This window comes from Rhinolophus sinicus, linkage group LG01 (genome assembly GCF_036562045.2).
Source record: "Rhinolophus sinicus isolate RSC01 linkage group LG01, ASM3656204v1, whole genome shotgun sequence".
Lineage (NCBI taxonomy): Eukaryota > Metazoa > Chordata > Mammalia > Chiroptera > Rhinolophidae > Rhinolophus > Rhinolophus sinicus.
Window position 1 is genome coordinate 135,635,060 of NC_133751.1, and position 25,629 is coordinate 135,660,688.

A 25,629-nucleotide genomic window follows, 5' to 3' on the forward strand; every position below is an offset into this window, starting at 1 on the left:
TTTTGATTTTATTTGCAGGAAGTTTATCTGTTGTTTTATACTTCTTGCATTTATTTAATATTTCTATTAACTTCCTCTTTTATAATTGATTTTTGCTTTTATCTCTCTCCTACTTCCCTTAAGTGTGTTTTTTTTCCTAATTTGTTAAATTGAACACTTGGTTTATTTTCATATTTCTTATTAATTATAAAAATATTCCAAGGCTACAATTTTGTCTCTGTATGTCACATTGGCTACATCTCATAAGAGTTAAAATATAGTATACTAATTTCACCATTTTCTGAATAATCTTATCTGTTTGTTTTTATTTCTTTTTATTCCCAATGAAATTATTTAGAAAAAAAATATTGTAAATTTCCTAGTAGTTAGAATTTCTTATATTATTGCATGGTGGTCAGAGAATGTGTTCTTTATAATTTCTGCTTTGTGGAATATAATGAAATATTTTGTGAACCTATAGATGACTATTTTTTCTACATATTTTCTGCATGTTTATGTCCTTTGTAGAGTTTATATTTAAAATATGTTTAATAATTCTACCATATTAATTACCTTTTTTCAAATGGTTTATATTTTTTTCCTGATGTACTAAAAACATGAAGGGCAGAACATGTTAGTCTAAAAGTTATGTTTTTGTCCATTTTTACATAATGGTTCTAATGTTATTTATTTTGCATATAAAGTTTTGTGACATTTTTACAAGTTTATTCTAAAATACACTTTTTCTGTATAAATGGCTTTCTGCAATCTGATTATTTTTTCCTTCAAATGCATTTTGGTTTTATGCTAATATTTTCATCTCTACTATTAAACTTATGGACAAACTTTTTTTGGTAAAATAAAAAAAAAATCTAAAGAGAACTGAAAAGATCAAAATCCATCATGATATATTTAGAGCAAGGTAACTTCCTTTGTGCTTTTCTGGAAGGACTATCTTTGTCTAAAGAATTTTCTCCTGACAAGCAGGTGATAACATGCTACATTATCATGAAAACATATGAGAAATAAGGATATGCTCTTGACTAGTTAAGAAATAGACTTAACAATTCACAAATTTCTTATGGGATTAGACTTTAATACCTAATAATCACCTTTGTCAAGGAAAATGTATTCAACTCTGTGGGAAGTAATTGCAATTTGTGGAAATGTTTTGAACCAAGGAAAGAAAAACTAAAATATTGCTATCAGAATGGTAATATGAAATTGGCTCACTGTACTACAAGGAAGAAATGTCTTGATGAGCTCATCCACTGGTTATCCTCTCATATAAGACTTCATATCTGGATGAACTTCCTAGCTTTGGATTATTAAATTCATACTTCACCATCACAAAATCCCTTTTCCACAACACCTTAAAGGACAGATTGCAATAAAATCCACAGGTACTTTTTCCCCTTAATACTTTATTTCACACACTATCATTTTTTTTCCACGTTCAACTACTTATACAAATTCTTGCTTAATGCTTTTTCATTTGTTAATGTCTTCTTTTTCTAATCACAGATGGTAAGCTTCTAGAAGACAGGAATCTCCTTGATTTCAGTTTGCTCTATAATAGGCTGATCACATAAACATGCTTCAAAACCTGTCATGATGTGCCAGGTCACTGCTTTTACTGGCCTATCAATTCTTACCTCACTCTTCTTTTTTTTCCCCCAGAAATGGAAAAAAACTAATTGAGGCTAGTCTAAGCATTAGGTAGAGAGGTGAGGTATAAAGATGAAAGAAGTTTTAATTTTCCATTTAAATCTTCAATCTTTGACCACAATTATTTTAAAACTGTATATGACAAGGCCTACAATATAAATACAGTTGGAAATATTTTCATTTACAATTGCATAGTTAATTGGATGAGAGGGAGTAGCAGACAGGTTAGATGCAAGTTGCTATATCATCTCATCAAAGGAATCTAAGAGGCTCTTGTCTCAATCTATCCATTAATTTTCATTTATGATTCAACCACTTCATAATCTACTGATTACTGAAAAAGCTATTATCTATGCAGTCTGATATTTGGGAGCCTTAAAAAGAAAATTGTCTAGAACATGCGTTACCTAGTGGAGGTTAGAATAAAACAATGCCAACGTAACACTGGCTGGATCTCAGGACATCTAGGATCCCTGAATAGTCTGTAATTAAGGAGGAGTTGAGGAGGAGTGAGACTTGTATTATGTAAAGGAGGGATACATAATTGAATTAAGTCATGGGGTGGGGTGGGGGGGAAGAAAACAAAGATCAAAGCTCAAATAACATCAGTTCCTGTTCTTGGCAATGACACTAATGATGAAAAGATTTCTTTGTTCTTTCACATTTTATACCACCCTACTTAAAATGAACACACTATTGCAAAATTTGTAATTTACACAAAGAGCCTGACTAGTTTGAATGTTAAAGGGAGGTTTTAACAGGTTTAGCTTTAGGACTTTTAAAAAGATCCTCCCAATATTCTGTATGTGGGATATTAAGGTCGAACATGGAAACTGCTGACAATGTTAGGAGAAAAGAAAACTCTTAATAGAAAACCCTTAACACTATTATCAGTATCTTATACTTAAACTGGGCAGTTGGGAGTAACCTCCTGGGGCCATTTCCAGGGAAAGCCTCCCCGCCTGAGGTCAGAACCTCAGGAGTTGTAAAGCAAGGGCATGCATGCTTCATTACAATGAGGACTGGAGGTGAGCAAACAGATCCCATCACTCTTTGAGAAGTGACTTCAAGGATGGCCCAAGTGCTCAGGCATAAATACACTAGCCAGAGGCCCTGAGCAGGGGTTCAGACAAGTTATAGTACTACCTGAAAGTGAGCCAGGCCAAACTGCTGGGGCCTGAATTAAAAGGAAACAGTTTATAGGCTGTGGGACCTCTTACCAATCCATCTTTTTCACTGGGGAGAAAAAAAATCCCTTTTGCAGAGGTGATGAAAACCTGTATTAAAAGGTGACACAGCAGAAAAAAAAAGGGGGCTAAGCCAATTGGTGAGTATTTCAAAAAACAAGAAAAAAAAAGCCAACGTGGTTTAAAAAGTATTTAAGTGGGGAGGGGAGAGAGGGAGGAAAAATCGTGGTATACCGTGTTTCCCCTAAAATAAGACCGGGTCTTATATTAAATTGTGCTCCAAAGGATGCATTAGGGCTTATGTTCAGGGGATGTCATCCTGAAAAATCATGCTAGGGCTTTTTTTCCGATTAGATCTTATTTTCAGGGAAACACAACATTCTATGATTAACAGTTCCAGGACAAATGACATTAACAAAAGAATATTTAGAAAATTCAAGAATTTTCTTATGTTTAAGTAAACCTCTGTTTTTTTTATAGCAACATATATGCAGGGTGCCACAAAAATGTATACCCATTTTAAGAAAGGAAAAAAAAAACTATTAACATTGTAATACTCAATGTATATCAATAACAAAAGATGAATACAAGTCACATTTGACTTCTGCAATTACGAGTGGTGCTCAAAGTGGTTACCATCAGCATCCAGACACTCTAATTATGGTGAACTACTGCTTGAGCAACGTTGACCGAAGAGTCCACTTGTATACATTTTGTTGGGACCCCCAGTGTGAATGTGTTGATGAACACTTTACAGTGGTGTGAGATATGAAGTTTGTAAAATACAGCCAATTAAGTAGGCCCATAGCTAAAGACAGTTTTCTTGATAAATCTAGAAAGAGGTCCAGCCAAAGAGCAATTTAAAAATCTGATAATTTTTCTTCCCTGTGGTAGCTATTAGCCTGTAAATGACATTTGACGTACTTTAAGCTCTCTTTCTTATCCCAGAAACCTGGGCATTTGCAGATACATGTATACTTCAGTCTACATCATAAAGCTTTATGACCATTGCCCATTATACGTTGAAACTAAAAAGCACAGTATTAACGTATCCAGTACTATTATGTTAATGGTCTTTAAGAAAGTGTCCATTATGGCACATATCTTATTCTTTGGTGTTAACACAAAAGGTAAAGATGATTTGCTAGATGGTTCTAGGACTGGAAAAAAAATGGAAATGTGTCATCCAGATCCTCCTGCAAGAAGAGACTTATTGTTCCCACTGCCAACAGACCATCTTCATCTGTCAGCAACTCCAGGGTTTGCTTAAGTTTCTGGGGGCTGTTTCCTCTAAGATACACTTTTCCTGCCTCCAACACCATCTCCATCTAATGACTGACTGAGGCAGGTATAAATATCCAGCCATTTCTGCCCAAGACAGGTCCACTTGGAAGGGCTAGAGATGCTCTAGAGCTCCTGTGATCTTTTGACCAAAAGCTATGGGACTGTCAGGGCTGTTGAACTTCTCTCTCTGCCCAATCTTGACTTTTTTCCTGACATATTCTGTTTATCAAATTCACTCTCAGTGCCTGCTTCCAGAAAAAAACAACTTGTGAATGGGACCATATTTAGATGATTTCTAATAAGTGTGCTGTGATTCAACATTATTTTATAGATTAGGCAATTAAAGTACAAAATGAAGAGAACCTGCTTGGGATGAATAGTGAATTACTTATTAGATATCAGGGCTGTGATTTTCTAATATCCTGATTAGCCTCTCATTCTTCTGATTGTAAAACTTGCTAGAGACATTCAATAGGAATGCCAAACTTTGGAAGTTGTAGTTTTTTTGGCAAATGAAAATCTGGGCTGTCAGGTTATTTTAGTTGTATACTAAAATTATGTATAAAGTAGCTAATAAACTAAAACATATGGGATAGTAAATGATTGAGAATCACCGTTAAGTTTCCATCTTTTTCTAAGGTTTCTGTCATGCCCCTTAAATTTTCGGTAGAATTATGTAACTGAGGGGATCTTTGAGATTATGTAGTTTACCCTTTTCAATTGCTACACAAGTAGAACTTGGAGCTATGATTTTGGAGTGAAACATTAAAAGTGGACAAGATGCTTTGAATGGGGCACAAGTAGATAAACCCAAAGAGAGTCAGTGCATTTTTGTCATAGTAGGCATAGGTGTGAAAATTGTGTACTATCAAGGTGTAACTCTCTTCATGTTGGTTAATCAGTATTTGCTAACCAGTTATTAATACACATTTACTTCCTTTAATATGTAAAATGTGTAATGCAACTGTCTGACATATTCTGCCACTTATTTTCATATATTTCAAACCTTTGAATTGAGTAAAAAAATATTCATTTATATCATGAATATTTAGTTAGCATTTGCTATGTGCCAAACAGTGTTTTAGGTGCTAGGAATATAGCAGTGAGGAAACACAGAAAGTCTCTGACTCATGGAGCTTGTATTTCTGGTGGTAGAGAAAATAATTAAGAAAGCAATTAAGTAAATAAATATAATCCATAAGTATATATTTTAATGTCAACTAAGTTATAAGAATAAATGTGAAGTAGAGTAAAATGATTGAAACATTATTGGCTGCTCTAGGTAGGATTGTAGAGGTTGAACTCTGTGAACTTAATTTTGAATAGAGAGGTGAATGAAGTAAGAGAGTGGAACATGTAAAAATTTGGTACACAAGTATTCCAAGCAGAGTGTAAAAGCCCTGAGATGGGAAGGGCTTAGGGGTATAAAAAAAGATCAAGGCAAGTGTTGGCAGAGTTCAATGAGTAAGCTGACGTATATAGGCAATTAAGTCAGAGTGGTTGCCAGAGGATGGATCTTGCATGGATTTAGAAGCCATGTTAAGGATTTCGAATTTTATTCTAAGGGTAGAAGGAAGGCATTGGAAGAGTGAGAGAAGGGACAAAATATAATCTGATTAATCTTTTAAAAGGATTCCTGACAACTGTGTGGAGGTGAATCCATAGGAAGTAGCAGTAGAAGCAAGTAGTATGAAGAGTATTTAGGAGGCTGCTGCAGTCGTACAGACAAATGATTGTAATGAGTTGGCTTATGGTAATAGCCCAGGAGATGATGAGAAATTATCGGATTTGCTAATGATTTACATGTGGGGTGTGAGAGAAATAACTCTCTGATTTTTAGTTCTGAGCAACTAAGTGGGTGATGGTGCCATTTACTGAGATGGAGGCCACTATGGCAAGAAATAAAATGATGCCATAAGTAAGCATTGACCTATTGCCAATGGTTCATTCATGACATAGTGGAGTTTCCAAATCTCATCTTACCTAATTATGGCTCTGCTTTCAGTTCTAAGTCCTTCGCTATTTAGTTGGGGTCAAAACAAGTACAACATAAGAATGTGACATGCCAGAATGCCAGATAAGGAAAAATGAAAACTGGAAAGCATAGGCTGTAGGATGGCAAAGAAGCAATGCTATGGCAGAGAATTGTGTTTTCCTTTTTTAATTCCCGCCCCCCCCCCAATGGTTACAACAAAGTGGAAGGGATGTTCTGTCCTTCTATCAGGAATATGAAAACAAAACAAAACACGGGTTTCTTTAAAATTCTATGATGTCCCTTTTTTTTTTTTTTTTTACTGATATTTTGTTCTAAAATAAAGTAGGACAGAATTATACGAATGGCTTTCTGATTGCAATTTTAATTTCTAGAAGTACAGTGTCTCAACTATAGCTATTCAGTGGCAAAATAGACTAATGTCAGTATCCTGATAATTCTCTTTTCCCTCAGCATTTTCTTATTGCTGTTAGTGGAGGGCTGCTTCAGCTGTGGCTTCATGTATGCTCGAGAAAAGGAACACTGGTTGTAGGTACATGAAAGATTATGTTTACATTTAAGTTTTCTGTTAAATTTCAGTCACAGTGCTTCAATTCAGTTTGTTTCAAGAAACCCTCATAAGGTCAGAGCCCTGGTCCCACTAGTATTCCCTGAGAATTTGAAATCACAAGGGGCCTCAGTGCCAACAGAGTAATATTTAAAGAGTTGATGTTGACTAATTCTACCACTTACTATACCAACCTTCATCCAACAAGCAACAAACACCAGAGAAATAAATTCTTTGTCAGTTCTACCATGACAAATAAAAATTTGCCTGGGTAAGTTTTTGCCAACAGCAGAGCATGTTGGTATGGAGTCTTACCGATATTATCCCATCATTATTATGGTCAGAGCTGTCAAGGTGATACATTGTTTGGACATGGGGGGAGCAATTCCTAATATCTTTATCGCACACCTTATAGGCTCTTGTGCTTTGAGATTTTTTTAATATGCATGTTTTAATTATAAAGCAAAACTTAAATGATGTGCTGCAGTAATATGTAGCTCCAACTAACTCTTATAAAGTGGCAACCAACCTATGGAGAAAGTTCTTAATTATTATAAATATAGCTACCTATGTGATTTACTTCTGAAAACATTTCAATGGACATTGAATTTTCAATATAGGCCTATTAATGTCATATTAATTGCTGTTATTACATTGCCCCAATTGACCTATTTCATATTTGCCAGGCTCCAGTGAGAAGTAGAAAAAGACAACAGAATAAACCTTTCCTTTTAAGCGGCTGTAATGTCCTATCTTTCTGGAATTACATTTAGAGTAAGAATTTTGCATGAAAGGGCTTCAGGAAGTCACATAACTCCTTTACATGGCCTGTTGGATCTGTGTACAATTTCTAGTATTAACCAGAATAAATACCAGGAGACTGGTGTGGTTTATACAAGAGTTTATAGAGAAAAAAAAAAAAAAAAATCCACCCACTAGCTCCCATGCTGAGGATTACATCCAGGTCCCTGCTGCCAAGTTCTGTGTTTAGGTAAAGCATGAGAAAATCTGCCTTTTTTTTTTTTTTTTTTTTAAAGTCACAAAAGGCTTTCTATAGTAAGGAGTGGTAAGAAGCTGACAGCTTTTTATGCATGAAAGGCAGCTGTTCCTTCTCAGGTAATATTATTAATAAACCCTAAGGTAATGTTTGCTCTGAAATATGTCTAATTGAAATAATTTACTCTGACCCTTGGAGAATTATGAAACTGTTTTCATCATGTTCACACACAGCAAAATAATTATGAGATGCCATATGGAAAAGCCATCATGTGGTAGATGTCTTTCTGAATCTATATTTTTTGAAATATTTTCTGCAGATAAATCATATAGCTAATTTACAAAGTAGAGGTGAGCAGCCCCTTTTCCACGTGGAGATTTGATGTGAAATGTTTGTTGTTCCAGAATATTAACAGAGGTGCTGACATCAGTAATTACTACAGTTATGAGACTTTTCTCACAAAGTCTTATGAGAGCAACTTGGTCATAGAGAGAAAAAAAGTTATCGGACATTATACATATCATATGAAATATCTAGGTCCTGTCAATCTCAGAAAACAGTGTGGGCATGTTGGTGACTGAGGTACTTTTTGCCTTTAGCATAAAATCTGTTTGGAAAGTTCCAGCAGTTTCCACAGAGATAGCACATTTGGCAAGATGAGGCTTAGTGTGGTATGTAAGGACTTTCGGGAAAACTTGTCAGCTTTCACAGGGAAAGGTCCAAGTGTTTATGGGAACTGTGGAGTGGTGTTGGGTGGCTCTCAAAGGGATCTGTGGGGTCATTTGGGACAGGGATTTGAAAGCTTTTTGATTGAAACTTCTGAACTTATCAAAATGGTTAGCAGTCTGGCTGCGAGTCTCATGAGAACAGACTTTCTTGTGAAATTTCTGGTATGGTACTTTCCTGCTGGGGTGAGAAAATCTTAGTAGGACAGACTTTCTCACCATATTTTAATTCTTGAGATCCATGTCCCTGTTAAACCCAGGAAATGTAGAATCACAGGAAACTGAGCTTTACTTTAAACCTCTAGGAAGTTAAGATTCAAATTTCTGTAGTTTCAGTTGTTTAAACCAACTTGCCCGATTTCCTGATCTTACTCCTCCACACCAAAAAAAACGTAGGGCAAAAAAGAAAAGAAAAGAAGCAAGTAAAGAAAAAAAATTTTTTTTTCTCCAAAAGTGGTATTCACTTCTCCATAAGCTTCTAGATTTTCCAGTCTTCTAGCAAAAAAAAAAAAAAAAAAAAAAAAAAAAGTGATATATAAATTGTAGTGGTAGTGGTCGCTAAAACACCTAGTCTGCGTTTCCTACCTCTCCAGGAGTGGTAGCCTCTTTGACATTGTCACAGTTATTAGAAGGTTCTCCATTTTTAATGCCAACAACTGGATTTCAGAGCACTTGGTCATAGTTGCAACAAATGAGCATTTTCTTGTAACCAGCTCTTTGGAGGCAGATGCTGGGATGTGAATTGAGAGTCTGGCCAGGCAGTGTCATCCTCACAATTAGCTAATAGTTGGCACACTGAAATCCTAGTTCCAGTCCCTCTAGTTCCTGAAGGAGCCTCCCATTTGTTAACAGCCTCAAATTACTTCAATTTATAGCATTCAGCTATCCTTAAAACTTTCAAAGAAAAACAAATTTACATAAAAGCTCAAATATTACACACACACACACACACACACACACACACACACACACACGATCCACACAAATATTTACAAGGCTTTTTAAGAAACGTATGACAAAATTTTTTTTCACTTTTCTAAAGTTGCAGTTCTACCTTCAACAACAGAACATGGGTTTTAAAAAGAAAAAAAGTGAAATGCAAAACTGGAAACCTGACAGAACGATGAAACTTGCTGTTTTCTAATATATTTCAGGTCAAATCCATGGACTTCCTATTTTTAAACAACTGCCAAGCATTTGTTTTTATATCCACTAGACATCTGTGCTATTGGTGAGTACTATTTGTAGCTATTGACTGTCCTAAAATAAAGGTAACATTTTCCTGTGATTTATAGTCTATCATTATTTTAGTGCAGCCTCTGAATGCATGAACTAGAGATTTATCGCACACTCGTGTCTTATCCGCGACTTGTGTAATAGAGGAAAGGTAAAATGTCTTGGCTTGTTGAGGGCTCCCTTCTTCAAGCAGCTGTCTTTTTTTGGTGTTGTGCTTGCAGCTTGATTAAACTTCATCGAGAAGGTCAGTGACCAAATTTTGACTTTAACAGTTTCCCATAACATGTATTCCTCGTAGGGAGCTTTTCTCAGCTCAGGTTATTTCCAGCAATGTTCTCAAACCAAAAGAATGATCTTTGCAGTAAACTAACAGATTCCCACTTTTTATCCTTTATCTCACACATAAGCGATGACAGCATTTATATTTCTTCTGCTGTTCTGGGCCAAGAACAACTGGATTAATGAGGCTCTTTTTCATAAGTGTATTATATTCTTTCCTTGACCTTTCAAGACATGGGAATCTTCAGTTTTATAAGACCTCTTAAGGAGGGGAATTCCCCATATCCATTCCTCTCTACTTCTCATCACTTCCCCTCCTCCCACATGGCCAGCCATCAGTGGGAATATGCATTCAGTACACACACCCTAATCCCAAACATATTAACTGGAAATTTAGAGTATATAGCAGAAGTATAAAGAAAACATTTACTGTAGGATTGGATTCCCACCTTATGTCACCCTCCACAAAACTTTGGAGACACCATAAAAAAACATAAAACTGAACACATCTCAAGAAAACATGGGGGCTAACAGTACATGAGTGAAATTTAGGAAAGATATTTTGACAATTTCTTTTTTGAAAAAATATTGGTGATATTTTCCTGCTTTTTTATCCATTCTTGCTTCTTAATAGTTCCTGGTTCCTGATTATGTGTTTTATATATGAATGGATGATAACTATTTGGTGATAGAAACATGAGAATATGGCTAAATTCACAAAGCCAAATACTAACTAGTGCTTCTTGAACACCCCTCAGTCAGGCACCAAAGTGCTTATAAACTTTTATAGATTCCAGATTCTCTTTCTGAGGTCAACAAGACCTCCTATTTTTTTCTCCTATTTCCCTCCTATTTTAATAATGCGGACTAAGGCAGCAAATTGATTGTGACCTTGGGCAATTTCTCAAGATGTGCAAGTGTAACTGGCTGTCAAGTAGTTAGGCTTTCCATAGTTCTGAGAGTATCAAAACAAGCACCTGAGTACTGCCTCAAGGTTTCCATCCTCACTTATTTCTGTCATCTCAGAATCATGTAACGTTATTTTTGGTAAACTGAGATAGCCAAAGTACTTTATTTTATTTCAGTATAGTTTAAATGGACATATTCCTAGGAATTTCATTCCCCACCCCCACCCTCCACCCATGGATTAAGAATCAGAAAAGAAGCTAGAATCTAATCATTCAGAAGTTAATTGCAAGTGAAAAAGAGGGTTTAGCACTAAAATATGAAGATCAGGAGGCTAGGTCTGTCTACAAATCTTTAGATTCCACTAACCAGCTGCCAATTGGAGACATCCATTTTGCACTGTGACAGGGATCTCACAATGAGCCCATCTAAAGTGGAGTGCTTATTTTTTACCTCCAAATTGTTCCTTCACCTATCTAGTGCCTCTCAATAAATGATTTTATTATTCATGCAGTTGCTCAAAATAGAAAACCACATGTGCTCCTGATTCCTCCCTTTTCTCAACACTTGCAATATACGTATCAGCAAGTCCTCTATTCTGTCGAAATCTCTTGATCCTTCCAGCTAGCATGGTTTAAACTACCTTTTACCTGAACTACCAAAATAGCCTTGTGATCAGGCAGGGCTGAATGAGAAAAACAGAACCAATGCCAGCTAGCTGAACTTTTGGAGCATAAAATGTATTGCAAAGTTATTAGAAGAGCTGAAAAGTCAAATAAGGCTGCTGTACTAACCCTGACATTAGCTATGTCACCAAAGTGCTACCATTTCTAGGCCTGGAGGGCAAAGGGAGAAGGAAATATTACAAAAGCTAAGAAACCAAGACCACTCAGCAGGAGGTGAAATCGCAGTGGAAGGAGCTGTTTAGAACTCAGATTAGAATTACAAACATGGATCCATGAAGTTCTCCCTAAAGCTGGGGAGCGTTGGTGTGGAGAGCTTGATTTCTCCCTTCCTTTGGCACCAGACTCATATCACAGCTTCCCGTTTACCTCACCTCACTAGAGTGCCATTGACAAAAGTCACCTTGGAAATGATATTGGCAAAAATCCAATTCCTGGAGAGCAGAGTAAAAGCAGGGAATGAATCTGTGAGCAAAAGTACAAAGAAGGGTCACAATCCACTCCTTTTGCTATGCTATGCAGCATGTATTCTCTCCAACCATATATAATTTATTCCTATACAACAACTTTAAGATTCTGTCTAATAAAATACAACCTAAAACACAAATGAAGATATTCTCACATTTCCCATAAAAGGGCAACAGAGTCTTATCATTCTTTGCTCACTCTCAAGGTTGAAGATTTCCTGGTGGTACTGTGACCTCTTTATCAGGTCTAAATGCAGTTCCTCAAAGTATTGCACTTAATGAACTAAATGAAAATCTAAGCATCACCAACAATCTTCACATATATGAATATATGTGTGTATGTTTATGTATCTATGAGGTATGATCGGAAATATGGTGAATGTTTAAATTAAAAATAAATTATTACAGTAAAAGACATATTGCCATTAGTCCCCCTCAAAATACTCCTCCTTTCTTCAAACACACTTATCCCATAGTTCTTGCTGCTTTCTGAAGCAGTTCTGGAAGTCCTCATTCATGAGTGTCTTTATTTCATCCTCCATTGTGACAATGCTGCGTGTCATACATTGCTTCTGGTATGGGGCAATTTGTGTCAAATAAAAACATTACAGTGTGTCCTCATCCATCTTATTCACCAGATCTTGCACCATGTGACTTCTTGCTCTTTCCCAAAGTCAAAATTACCATGAAAGGAAAACATTTTGAATCGATTCAGGACATCGAGGAAACCATGACAGTGCAACTAAAGACACTCACGAAACAGGACTTCCAGAACTGCTTTAGAAAGTGGCAAGAGTGATGGGATGTGAGTTTGAAGCGAGGGAGAGTATTTTGAGGGGGATTAATAGCAATGTGTCTTTTACTGTAATAATTTTTTTAAATATAAATATTCACTGTATTTTTTGATCACCACATATACATATATAGGGGGTAAAATATGAATAATTTGTTAATATATACATAACAAAAATAAGCAAAGCTGATATAGCCCATGTTTCTGTCTCTAATCTTGAGGGTGCTTCCTTTTTTCAACCCTTGATGTCCTTCTTGCCCTCAACCAGAATCTCAGTTGGTAAGGGTTCTATACTTAGTTGGTGAGCCAAGACTTCTTTTTCAAAGTTTCTGAATGCTTAGTGGTTCTGACCTTACTGAGTACGTAACTGTTGAGGAGCTTACTACTAGGCTTGGGAGTATTAATATTGGAGGTCCCAGTGAATTCCATCATGTTTCAGCAAACTGATTTCCTGTTGGTAAGCAGGAAAAAATACCCGTATTCCCTTTCTTTGTATGATGGCTCAATATGAGAAGAACCCCAAACTCTCCAGGTGGTAGTTTCAAAACTTATATTTCAATTTGAATATTGATATGTCATTAATGAAAATATTTCTCTTTTGGAAACTGAGGCCTCTAAACCTTCATTTTATAAAGGATCACAAAGCAAAAATGATGCAAATAATAGATATTTGATGTAATAGTGAAAACTGTGACTCCTACTTCTACTTTGTCCCCAAACCCTCATATGCTGGACATGGGAGACGCAGCATCTTTCACTGGTCCCTTGTTCAAAGCACCTAACACTACCAGAATGTGGTCTCCCAGCTAACTTCATAAGTGAATCATTAGTAAGCCATTCATTATTAGATCAGTTTCCTTTGGATAATGGGGTACATTGCAATACAAGTGAATTTTATGGGTGGAAACACATTCCTGCACTTTTTGCTGTGAAATCAGATCCAATGTGTTGTGTGATTCTGTGATGATAAGCAAGATATTTCCATAAGTTCATGGATGATAGTAATAGAAGATGTATAGACAATCCATTTACATAATAGGTATGTAGTCTAGTAAAGACAAATTGCTGCCCCTTCAAAATTACAGACGTTACCTGCCTTCAGCATGCTATCACGGAGTTGCTAATCTCTTTGAGAATGATGCTATGTCAGGTATTAAACATTGGCCACCAAGGTTGTATTACTACATTGGAAACTCTGCTGTGGGGGTGAAGTAGACGTGAGGTGTATGCTGTTGAGCCCTTGATGCCTCTATTTCTAGCAAGATGATACCTTTGAACATGGATCTGTTGAATAAGCACTGGAGTCTATAGGGAAGGATGCTGCCTGAAATCTATTGTATGGATTATTTTGCCCATCTGATTTAAGAGCGTCCTCAATAGTGGATGTCTTTCACCGAACATTTCACGTCGATGCAAACCCCTGTAAAGCTTTGTGCTCATTCTTAGTTCATTCACCTAACTTTTCCCCTAACAACATTCACCAGTCTTCCAATTCGCTTTTACCATTTCCAGTGGCAACTAGCCACTGACTGCCTGTAAACCAGTCTGTCCCTCAGGTCATTTCACTTCCCAGGCAAACTAAAGAACCAAATTTACTGCCCCACCCCAGTTTTGTCCATAAGAAACAATATCCCTTCAGCATATTCTTTGAGGATTCACATTCTTTGACACAATTTTGAGTGGGTATGTAGTAGAACAGAAATCCATGGCTGGCTGGTACCAACACACAGGTCTGACAATTAAGTTCCTGAACTTGTTGCAACATTGCTGCTAACCGTTTTTGACATCAGAGGGATTATTCATTATGAATCTGTACCAAATGGACAAATAGTTAACCAAGTTTACTATTTGGAAGTGCTGAAAATGCTGCATGAAAAAGGTAGTCGAAAACGACCTGAACTTTTCACCAACAATTCATGGCTCTTGCATCACGACAATGCACCAGCTCACACGGCACTGTCTGTGAGGGAGTTTTTAGCCAGTAAACAAATAACTGTGTTGGAACACCCTCCCTACTCACCAGATCTGGCCCCCACTGACTTCTTTCTTTACCCAAAGATAAAGGAAATATTGAAAGGCAGACATTTAGATGACATTCAGGACATCAAGGGTAATAAGATGACAGCTCTGATGGCCATTCCAGAAAGAAAGTTCCAAAATTGCTTTGAAGGGTGGACTAAATGCTGCCATCAGTGCATAGCTTCCCAAGGGGAGTACTTTGAAGACAATCATAGTGTTATTCAGCAATGAGATATGTAGCACTCTTTCTAGGATGAGTTCGCGAACTTAATTGTCTGACCTTGTATCATACAACTCATTTGTAATGAGGTCTGAGCTTTTCTTCTTCAGTCAAATGGTCATAGGAATGCCCTAATAGGTGACATGCGTGGACTGAGAGAGGCAGGTATAACATGCAGTACCGATGTAAAAATAAAATCAATTGTATTTGCCTTTTTAAAATGGCTGTCTCTGTGTTCTGTTGTCTGGAATTAGATATCTACTTGTCTTTTCTTGTCAGTCATTACGTCTTTGGAGTGTTAGGATTCTGGGGTAGAAATAGCTTTAGCACTTCACACGATGCTGGTTTCAGGGTGTGGTAGTTGTCTGAGTAAAGTATGCTATGAAACTCTCAGGAGTTCTGCATTCTGTTGACTGGATAAACTTGTATCTTGTGGATTCTTATGTCTTGAATCTGGGCCCTGACCTTGAAATTGAATTCCTCTGAAGAGCTCTTTCCGTAGGGATAATTATTACCTTTATTAGTCAGTGGGTTGATAGCCAAATGTCCAAATTTGACATACCTTTGTTAGTCTAAGTATGCATTGGTGGGATTTGGGGAATCCAGCTTCTAGCAGGTTTTTTTCTTGGTTTCCTTAGTTTCAATTTTATCTCAGAAATTACCAGTGTTTCTTCTATTGCACAAAAAATTTATCTTGGGGAGGAGAATTGCAGTTTGTAATTCCATAAATCATGGGTCTAAATTATTCTGTTCGTTTAAAACTGATGACCTGAGCCTCTTCCCTGTGTGCTCTCAGAAGACTGGCTTGGAGCAGAGCTTTGTGTTTTCACACAGGGCTTTACTGAAGACTGTAAGGAAGACCCGTATCTATCAAGATTCTTAGTGCAGGCCACAGAAATAAACTCTGGATACTTCAAACAGAAAATGGACTTATTAAAAGGTAGTAAGGAGTTTAGTGATGGCCAGGGAACCAGGTTACACAGCTTAGAACAATATCCCAAATCACACCAGAGTTCTGTCCATGAAGACATCTTGTTGCTACCATCTCTCCTTCACCATGCATGCTTTTGATGCTGTATGCTGGACACAGCTGGGGGAAGTAGTACACATTCCCATCTTGATGTATTTTTATCTAGAACTTTTCAAAATACAGGAATGCTTTGGAGATATTGTGGTTTCAATTCCAGACCAAAATAGAGTTAATATCTCAAAAATAAAGTTGATATCTATAACAGTATCTCTTGTTATCTAAAGCAAGTCATAATCTTTTTGCTGGTTAAGGATCTTGCCTTCAATTTGTAAAAAATGCAACATCTATAAAGCACAATAACATAAGCACAATAAAATGAGGCACACCTGTATATATACACACTTTTGTTTCTATCCCAATAGGGATATATATTTTTAAGTTTAGCAATCCATTTTGAACAAATTCTTCCCATGCTCAGAAACTATTTTAAATAATTTACAGTGGTGCATAGTAGATTATCATGTAGGTTGACCATAGTATATGTCTGTGCCCTTTCCAAATCTTTATTATTATATCTTACATAATGCCCATTTCAGGATATTTCTTAGATAAAATTCATGAAAGTTGAAGTTCAGATATGGAGGTTTTTAAGTCCTCTGGTTGATATTGCCAAATTGCAATTCTGAGAGTTACTTTGAGGAATGGAATGCAGGCCCAAGTTCATTTTTTGTGAAACTATTTGTCATGGAGAATAGGCTAAAAGAGTCCTCATGCTCTCATTCCCACTGTGTTTTATCTGGATTCAAATTCCAATTCTGACCTTCCTTTTTTTTCCCAGAAGATTGTTATGAGGATTAAATTAGATAATGTATAGAATTGCTGCTTACCACATACCTTGCACAAACTAGAAACTTTTTAGAGGTTAGCTGCTATTATTACTGTTATTATTTATTTGGTTTTTCTTACCCTTCTCACCACTGATAGTCAGTTCTCATTGTTACAATGTTATTTCACTGTTTTTTTCAGGACTCTTGATATTCACCATATATGCATGACATTTTACCCTTTGAGACCACTGAGGTAGAGATTCAAAATGATATGAAACAGTTGTAGATATAAACACAATTTTTTTGTGTACTAGATCTCACATTATTCTTTAAGTCTCTGTAGGAAGTAACAAAGTGTTCTCTCATAACTTGGAAATATTATTTTCACTGATATTCTTAAAATAATTTGGATAAAAATGTATTTTAAATTCATCTTGACAGAAACAATTTGTTGCAATTACATCACCAACATGTATAGATATTATATATGTCACCTTGACTTAATAGTGAGTGACCTGAAGAGGAAATTTGTAGGTTTAGCAAATCCCTTCTAGTAACACCCACAGAACTGAAAACATATTCCACTTCTTGGTGGTCTTCTGCCCATCCAAAGCTCCTGAGTGCCATAAAAACTATTGGTTATTCTCCTAAACTGCTATAAAATATATTCTGTGAGTCCCAGGGGACAGTCTTTCTGAGGTTGAACATTCCATGAGATTCAATATTCCACATTTTGAAATGTAGCTAGAAGTGGAAATTGATTTACTTCTCAGGACTCTTTGTTCATAATTAGGGATATAAAAGTAGAGTTCAGAAAATAAATGAGATAGATTGAAAAGAAACGGCTTGATTTTACGTAAAATTTCTTTACCAGATGTGCAAACTGGGGTAATTTAAGATAGCAGTTAAAATTAAATAGCAATGATGAAACTGAAATACAAAACTTTTGACATCCATGAGCTATTTCCTAGAGAAAAAGTTATCATATATTGTTAATGTGTCTAAACATTTAACAAAATTAATGTATTCATTATATATATGGCATAAGAACTTACACATCATTCAATGATGCTATAACAATAATTCAGTAATCTTTAATGATAGTATGGTGTTAGTAACCACAAGGCTGGTTAGTTAAGCTCTTTCTGCTCTCCTATATCTGCTGATGTTTCTTCATTAAATTTAGCATCTCATTTAAATATAACTTATCCTGTTCCAAAAAGTATTTATAACAAACATTTATAATTTGAATATTGTCCTAGCAGTCTTACCTTCCACTCTTCTCTCTATTAGGTGGCACTAATTACTGTTATTTCCATCTTCCCCATCTTCGGTCATCCTAGATAGAACACACTCCCTTGTGTGCCCAATTCAATATCAGTGTGAATTCACAATCTTTAATGACATTTAGTTTGAGGCACAGTGACATAGACCTAGTCAACATGTTGACACTAGGTTAATTAGAACGGTTGGGAAACCTGGTTATTTGGGTTCTGAGAGCTGTTTTAGCAGAGAAACCCCATGCTTTCCTTATGGGCTCAAGACATCATGTTCTTTCATTGTATTCTGGAAGGAAGGGAAGGCAATAACTATTTTGGAGCATCTATCATGTGAATTGGTTTCTCTTAGTAATCCTCACAGCAGCCTTCTGTTTTATTACTTTCTTCACTTTAAAGATGAGTTTGAAGAGGTTTAGCACTAAATGGTAAATCTGGGATTTAAATCAGGGTTTGCCTTTATTCATTCACACAACAAATGTGTATCATATGTGTTTCTGTGTTTTAGGCATCTGTATAATGGGATTGTTCTGACAGTGGAAGTGATTCCAAAGTTACTTCATATTCTACTATAATGTTGTTGAAAATAAGTATTTCCTGAAGATTAGAATTCTAATGCAGTGAGTCAAAATAAATTTATAATTGAATTATGTACAAACTAAACAGCAGCAGCCAGATACACTGACTGTGTCTGCTCTGGCATTGTCATCGGCAGTGGCAAGGTCTTAACATACTCTGGTTAGGTCTGAGAACCTGTAGGGTCTGGAATAGTCAATGTGCATTTAAGGCAAATACTCAGCTGGGATGTTCCAGTATGGCCATACTCAGAGAGAGATTTTCATAAAACTAATAATACTTAAGGTTTCAAGTTTCTGGGAAAGGCTCTAGTAATGAATGCTCTATTTTCCTTTTTCTCTTTTTCATTTGTGAAAACAAGGCAATTTATATTCATGTCCTTCATTAATATAGTCCAAATTAAAGACATTCTAGTCCAAACAAATCCTTTATTCTCCTCTAGGTGTGCCAGTTTTTAAAATATTCACCTACACACCTTACTGGTTAGTTACAAGCCACAACCCAAATCTTTAATGGTCATTGCTTCCACTCTAGTGACAGTGGCTTTTCCTTGGCCATCACCTGACTCATTTTATGATGTAGCAGCTGAAAGGTTATGCCGGGACCACCGGAGGCTGTGGCACCTGCTCTAGGACCATGGCTAGGACATGTTTGGGTTAGTTGTTTCTTGGGTTATTTTGGCAGTTAAAGATTTTAAACACCATCCCATGTAAACCTGAAGATACAACTGAATTTCAAAACTCCAATAGCTATTGAAGGACAGTCACAAAGCAATTCCAACAATTTGGTCAGTATCCGATTACTCTGGGTTGATAAATGGGTAGAACTTGAACCCATCTGAATGCCCAGAGTTTCTTAAGTAATTAGGCCAACTTCTGTCGGGTATAGAATCAAATAATTATTTGATTTATTACATTTGTTTCAGTGTGATCTTGGACTCTCAGGATTTTGGTGGGGAGGGAGAAGCAGAACTGGATAATGGTTAAATCTTTTCTCTTTCATCTCCTTTCCTGAATTAAACTATCTTTTAGGAACTGGCTGTTCTCTTCTGTCCTTTTCAATCATTCCTCCAAGGGTTAATTTTAAGGCCTGTACCACTAAATAATTAATATTTTCAATTTCACAAAGCATTATTTATGTTTCAACCTCAGATGGTTCCCGAGTGGAATCAATCATAAATCCTTAATTCATGACACATTAAAGTCTTTGGTCATGAATGGTCCTCTTTAATTTATATTAATTAATTAGTTAATTACTTAAAATTGAAGGAATACCCATGAACTCACTATTCAACCTAAGAACTGGAAAGTTATCAATAACTAGAGTGATCCCATGTCCCAGTTTGCTGGGGCAGTCTGTGTTTACTACTATTATCCTGGTTTAATTACTAATAGTGCCCTATTTCACTCTCAAAATTTCCTGTTCTTGATGATAGATTATAACTCACCTCTGTACTTCTTCCTATCCCGTCCCTCTGCTTCACCTCAGAAGAAAACATTATCCTTAATGTTGTGTTTATTTTTGTTTGGTATTTATTTGCTTGTTTGCTTTTGTTACACATGTATACTTACAGAGCTAAATATATTGCTTATTTTAAAACTTGATAAAGAAAGTGTCATGCAATTCTACTCCTCTGGAATTTGCTTTTCTTAGTCAATATTGTGTTTCTGAGACTTAGCCATGTTAGTGTGCTTAGGAGTAGTTCAGTCATTTTACTTTTCTCTGTTGTATTATATTCCAGTGTGTATATACAAGGCATTATTTCCAGATAATTGTTATATGGGTTGTTTGCAATTTTAAGCTGCTACAACCACGCAGTTATGATCTGAACATTTTAGTAAAATTGTGAAAGCTGCATGCAAGAGTTTATATTGGAGATATATATATATCTCCTGTTTCCCTGAAAATAAGACCTAGCCAGACAATCAACTCTAATGCATGTTTTGGAGCAAAAATTAATATAAAACCCGACCTATTATATTATATTATACTAAACCATCAAAACACTTGCTGAGGTACTGGTATTGCTTCTTGATCTCAGTGCTGATTATAGAGGTGTGTTAAATGTGTGAAAATTTAGAGAGCTTTACATTAAGTGAAATTTTGACATTACATATTTATTTTAAAAAGTTTAAAAATATAATGTCAAATTGTTTTCCAGAGTGACTGTACCAATTTAAATTCTCTCCAGCAATGTATTTAATATAAGCCTTAAAATAATTTTTTTAAGGAATGTAAATCTATCAGTAATTTTACCAAAAATTATAATTAAATTTTTCTTTTTGTTATCACACACACATTTTTGGCAATTTAAAAAAGTATTTTTTAGATTAGAATGTGGCATTAGAGCTAATTAGATAAATTATAGCTCACTGAACATCTGCCTACAAAGAATATCTGTTAATGAAATAATAAATTCAGTTTTGCCTATTTGTTAACCACACATATGACAATTGCTGCATACATTTTCACCAAATTTAGAGCCCATGTTTAAGATAGCCAGACCAAAATATAAAGTTTAGGTGGCATACAAAGAAATTATTTTGTAAGTCATGAAGTTTTGAAAAGAGATACATATTTTCCAGAGCAGCTCACATGATGCCAATTGGGAGAAGAGCGGCATATAAATACAGACAGTAGTGTCAGAGAAAACAAACTATTTTAAGCTCAAACTCTAACTGGAAGCACTGAAGGTAGAACCTTTGAATGGGAGACATAGGGCTGGTGATTGAGCAGCATTGCACAAGAGGCAGTTGATAGTATGGCCTCCTCTGGACTCTCTTCCCTTGAGTTTCCTCACTCTCAACTCTCTACTTTCTTCCTGTCCCTTCTCTCTTGGTCTGTTTTTCTGAGCCCTCTTCTCCCTGCCTACTTTCTCCCTAAGTGAGATCTTTCAGTCCTGTTTTCCAAATGCTCTCCAAAAGATCCATCTTTTGAAAAAAAAAAAAAGTCTCTCTTCTGAGTTCCCAATCTTCCATCCAGCTGCTTATTCAATACCTCCACTGTTAGACCTCAGGGGTAGTTGAAACTGAATATGTGACGTCAACTATTGATTCCCACTCCTCTTTGATCTAGTTTCATTCTCTCTTATTTTCCCATTTTTATAAATGGGCCCATTACCTATCTAGTTGTTCAAGGCAGAAGCCTGGATATTACTTTTGATTCCTTTTCTCTCTCAAGCTCCATATCAAAAACATCATCAAGTCCTAAAGATTTGACCTTTCAAATATACCTCAAGTCTGCCCATCTCTTTCTAGTGTCACTGCTGTCATTTGTCCTAGTTCAATTCTGTGTCATTTTTTTCACCTGGATTAATGAAATGTCTTTCTCTCTGTTTTCTCTACCTTTATATTTGCTCTTTCTAATCCATTATTAATTGTGCAACAAGAATCATCTTCTTGACAGGTAAATCTTATCATGCTACTGCCTGGCTCACAATTCTAAAGGACCTCGCAGTTGATGCATCATTGAAGTTCAAAATCCTCCCCATAGCCCATAAGGGTCTACATGATAAGACCCCTGCTGACATTTCTGAAATCGTCTTCCATCCCTCCTAAATTTATCAACTCTCCTATCACACTGGTCTTATTTCAGTTCTTCAAACTAAGCTGCACTTTCCTCTTCCCAAGATGTTTTTATTCCTTCTTCCCTTGATAATTCCTAGTTACCCTTTGGGCTTAAAATAAAGTGTCAGTTTCTCAGAAAACTTTGCCTCACCCCAAAGTTCCCCAGTTGACATTGGATCCCCCAACAGACTCTCTCAGAACGTCCAGTATTCTTCCTTCACAGCACTCATCACTGGCTATAATTTTACTTACATTTCTGTTTATTGGCTTAATGCCTCTTTCTCTACTGGAAATATGTATACTATCTGAGGGTTAGGGAATGTGACATTTCTTTTTAACCTGGCCCATAATAGGTGCTTAATAAAATTTGCTGAATGAATTAATGAGTCAATTAAATATTTAGTGAGTATCTTCTGTTCAGGGCAATAGTGATCTTGAAAGAGAAAGAATGCAAATTGGCTCAAAACAAGTAAAAAATTCTAAACCACTGAACCTCTAAGCAATTAGAGGACAAAGGGAGACAGTAAGCAATTCCGTGAAAAAATTTGTGGTACAATGTGAAATGCAAGAAAGAAATTGATAATCTGGGGCTCCGACAACTGAGTGAGTTTTCTTTGGAGTGGGTAGGAGTTTCATGAACATAGTCTTGGTCACTTCAAACAACATATAAATTTTTACTCTTCCATAGTCAAGTCTTAATTATAACAAATACTGATCTTTTTTACAGCAGTTCTTTCGTTGTTGTGAAAGTCCTCACAAATATGTTATTAGTTAAAATTCCTTTTTTCATCTTGACATAGTCATATGTTTCTTTGCTTTTTGTACCACCCATTTGAGTGACATCAAGCAATGCTACGTTTGCTCTAGAGGGGCTGTCCCAAATCAGAGCTTTCAGAAGAGATGGTGTTCATGGCACCAAAGTGACAATCCCCCACCCCCAGCAGCAGATGAAATATTTCAAAGGGGACATCTGCCACCACCACTGAGATTTTATGAAGTACCCACACATGAAGATTCACTAAAGTGGGCATGACAGCTGAAAAATATTAAAAGTGTGTGTGTTTTTAAAAACAACTTATGGTTAAGAATTAAGAAATGACTTTTAAATAAGAACAGGATTTTTTTTTTTTTTTTTTGCAAGTGTGTACTTTTTTTTTGAAGACCCCACACTTGCAAAATCTTTTAGGTCATGTGTTTGCTTTACGAAACATTTGGCAAGTAATAGGTGTCATGGGAATATATCCACTCCATCTGGAATCAGCAGATCCTCCTGGTTTCACTGTACCTGTGTTACCATCAGTCCCCATAGCTCACAAATGTTTTTGTTTTCTTTGTTTAATAAATTTTGGATGCAATAATTAAATAGAGGAGCCTTACTGAGGTAAGTTCTTCCTTGAATTTTATAAGGCAAATCTTGAGAAAGAAAGTAAATGTATATTTGCCAATTTGATGTTTACAAAAATTAAATGTGCGTAGAAGGTAATTACTTCTTTTTTTGGTAGAGTATTTCTTTTCACAAAAGAAGGCCTAGTGAACACACATTATTTCTCACCTAGTTTAGTTTTTCTTTCTTTCTTTCTTTCTTTCTTTCTTTCTTTCTTTCTTTCTTTCTTTCTTTCTTTCTTTCTTTCTTTCTTTTTTCTTTCTTTTTTTCTTTCTTTCTTCCTTCCTTTTCTGTTTGTTTTTTTTTGTTTGTTTGTTTGTTTTGTTTTGTTTTGTTTTTTTCCCCTAGAGGAAAACTTTTAAAGGCATTTAACTTTATTTAGATAATAACAAGTTATGGGTCATGTTGTCCTAACTTTTGTGTTCCTTTTAAAAATTGAACAAATATTGAAACTGGAAAAATGATTTGGTTATCTGATTCATTCAGTGTCACAGGAAGATTGTTTCTTGATATATTCTTCTTTTCAATTTTTGTCATCAATTGAAGATGGTTATATCATTTCACAAAGAGCCTCTGGATTTCCACTCCTCCAATTATTTTGTTTTATTTTACTGTGTTTTATTTTATTTTATTTTAGTTTAAAGGGGAGGTCATGTAGAAAATCAGGCTTATAATCTCACAAATACAGTGTCCCTTGTTTGATATTTGGATCTTTTTTCTTTCATTTTGGCAGGAAATACTGTGGGAATAAGTATTTCTGCCAAGTATTAGTTATTTAAATATTTCATTACCTCACAATATAAAAAAGAAGACAGAAAAAATAGCTTCTCTAAGACAATTGGACAAAGACAAATGTCAGATTTATCTGAAGACCAGGTTTCTGCCCTTTCTTCAAAACGACACTAGAATTTTAAAAATCCCTTTTAAAATTTTATGAAGGTATTTATACTATTAAATTAATGCAAATGTTGACAATTGAATATGTAGTTTTCTAAGTAGGAAACATTTTTGTATTAAAAAAAGGACTTTTCCACCCAAGAATGAAAACAAATCAAAACATAACAACTAAAAAGTATAATAAAGTACCAATCTAAACACACTATTGTTTAACTCATTAATTTTACCCCCAAACCATGACCAGAGATTGATTTAAATCTAACTAATTGGTGGCACTATTAGGAAGAAGAAAATACACACACACACACACACACACACACACACACACACCATTTATTTTAATGCCCCCTGCTATTTTCTTGTCACACAGGTATTTCTAACTAAAAATACCTGTGTGTGTGTGTGTGTGTGTGTGTGTGAGCAAAAACTAAGAAAAACCAGAGATCCTATATAGAAATTAATTATTTCGTATTGCTAACATTTTTTGTTTGTTTACTTGCTACAAAACACAACTTCGTTTTTGGTGGAGAGCTATGAACCTAAAAATTTTGGCCTTTAAACTTAGTATAAATAGATTGAAGTAGGTCTAATTTTACTATCAAAACTATATATTGTCCGGTTTATCTGGCAATAAATAGTCAAATCATATTTAGTAAAACACATTTCTAGTTTCACATTTATTTCATCTACCACTTTATAAATGTGGCTGCAGTGTCTTTATTGACAAACTTGCCAAAACATAATTTTTTAAAAAAAGGAAAAGAAAAGCAAATAAAAGGAAAATAAATGACTAATACGTGTTTTACAAAAGGAATCTTATTAGGACATTGCCTATAATGTTGGGGTATTTGATATAAGATTACTTCTTGGACCCAGTTCAAGGGTCTTCATTATTGATAGTTTCAGAATGTCCTTGCTTTTAATCCACATCAGTCATCTGATAAACCCATAGCATTGGTGTAAGGGAAGCATATTATCAAATTCCAGGATATTATTATTTCATTATATTTTAATTTCCTAATCACAGATGGAATCTCCTTATGTCAGCCTGTTGCTCCATGACTGATTTCAAATTTCCATGTTGAAATAAAGTGAATCCCTTCATTAAAATCCAGAACAATTGGCTTCTGACTGAAAATCACTGAGCCT

The 25,629-nt window shown here is 35.5% G+C and overlaps 1 long non-coding RNA gene across 1 annotated transcript in view; it reads left to right on the plus strand.

Annotated features, from left to right (window-relative positions):
* Positions 1-25,629, plus strand: part of LOC141567392 (uncharacterized) — an 86,918-nt gene that overhangs the window by 16,174 nt on the left and 45,115 nt on the right. The window contains exon 2 of the long non-coding RNA XR_012490010.1: positions 9,535-9,611. This is a non-coding gene — a long non-coding RNA (uncharacterized LOC141567392). The remainder of the gene's footprint in view (positions 1-9,534; positions 9,612-25,629) is intronic.